Below are 2044 nucleotides of genomic sequence, written 5' to 3' on the forward strand. Positions count from 1 at the left end.
ACTGATTTGGAACCTTTGTGCTAACAAGATTCCCTGCTGATCTGTATACACATTAAAATTTTAAAAGGACATTGTTACTTCTGAACTAGCTGAAACAAGAGACTCTCTGAGGACCATATCTGTGGTGACCTCTCCATATTTGAGACACTCATTCTTGAAATGGGTGACCAGCATAAGGGGTCTTCTTCTTTTTTTGTGTCTGTCCCTCCTCTATCCCTTACACGTGGCAGAAAGAAGAAAAGGAGAGACAGAGAGAGCCTGGAACACTGGGGTCTCAAGAAAGTTAGTATAGGACGTGGGGATGAGGGGTGGGGTGGAAAGGCCATGTATTTCTCAAGGATATTTGTACAAAATAAAATGATGGCATTTTCTTGATAATTATTGCCCATGGGTGATAGGTATATGGGAGTTTATTGTACTGTCTTCTCTACCTCTGTGTATCTTTAGAAATTTTCAAAATTAAAAAATAGATGTGATTATGGAGGCAATGTGTGTGATAGCCAGCTTTTAAGGTGGCCCCCAATAATCCTACCCTCCTGGTATTCATGCCCTTGTGTAATCTCCTTCCATATTGAATCATTATTCCATACTGAATAGCTTGTGTGTGTGACCAAGTGGTGATGACAGCAAAACTTCAAAGAGCTAGGTCAATATGACTTCTGTCTTGCTCTCTCTTGGATTCCCTGCTCTGAGGGACATCAGCTACCACGCTGTGAAGACTCAAGTCATCTTGTGGAGAGGCCTTTCTGGAGAGGAGCTGGGGTTTCCTGCCAACAGTCAGCCATCTGAGTGGTCCATGTGAGTGAGTCTCTATGGAAGGTGATCTCCAGGCTTTCTAATGTCAGCCTCCATCTGACATAAAATTGCAACTGCATGAGAAACCTTCAAGCCACAACTGCCCACCAAGCTACTCCCAAATCTCTGACCAACAGAAACTGTGAGAGACAATAAATGTATATTGTTTCGTAAGTCACTAAGTTTTAGGGTGATTTGATATGCAGCAATAGATAACTGATGCAATGTGATTTCAGAATCCCTCCTCGCCCTTGGAAAAGAATATCCTCTCTGCCTTTTCACAGATGTCTGAAATGAACAGGAAGAGAAAGACCTTTTCACACCACGCATAAGGCTAACATGCTAATACCCCTCGAAGAGATAATATATTCACTTAAATTCATGATAAAACATATGTGACAGATACAAATTCTCTCTTTGTAAAACTCTTAGCAGGCTAATCTATTGAGACATTAATTTCAGTCTTGGTCTTGCTGTTGTAAGAGACTGGAAAGAATAAAAGGGTAATTTCTCTCTCACGGGTCCCCATCTCAAGAATAGCTAAAATCTTAAATTATAAGGTCTAGGCTCTTTCTACATTCCCCCTTTCCTCACTTGCAACCCCAACAACACACACTGGCCAACAGTTTCTTGCTGTTTCAGGGGCCACTCTGAAGAAGACACTCCTCCACCCCACCCTTGGGTTGCGTCTTGAAGATTAGGTAATGGGGAAATGATGCTGCAATTGCTCAGAAGGGAAGGGGAAAAGCTGGTGCTGGTCCAGGAATAAGGCGATGGCCAGGTCTAAGGGATGAGTGACTTCCCCCAGGAATGGAAACCTGTCCCTGGCTTGTACGCAGTCCCTGGATATGTGCATGGGAGCTGAGCGGGAGAGCTGCAGGGGGTGTCTGCAGAGGGGATCTCAAGGCCTGGACCCGGAGACATCAAAGACACCCTCTCCACCCCACCACACCTGCGCAGCTGGCTTGGGAAGGGGAGTAAAACCTCTCCAAATGTTGAGCCCCAGAGAAAAGGGAGGGGGAGCCTCGTAACCTAACGAATGCATTTCCCGCCAACACTGACAGGTGGGAGCCGGGCCCGAATCTTTAATTTGGAAAATTAAAAGACGCGTGACGCTTCCGGGCCCAGAGTCAGTGGCAGTGAATTCACTCCAGTTAGCCACACTTTCCCTGACAGCGGGTTTGAGAAGGGAGGAGGGAGGAGGGTGCTGGGGGCGAGGGGGAGGGAAGCGCAGCGGGGCAAGTGGGGG

This window comes from Carlito syrichta, unplaced genomic scaffold (assembly GCF_000164805.1).
Source record: "Carlito syrichta isolate Samal-C Ts95f unplaced genomic scaffold, Tarsius_syrichta-2.0.1 Scaffold312201, whole genome shotgun sequence".
Lineage (NCBI taxonomy): Eukaryota > Metazoa > Chordata > Mammalia > Primates > Tarsiidae > Carlito > Carlito syrichta.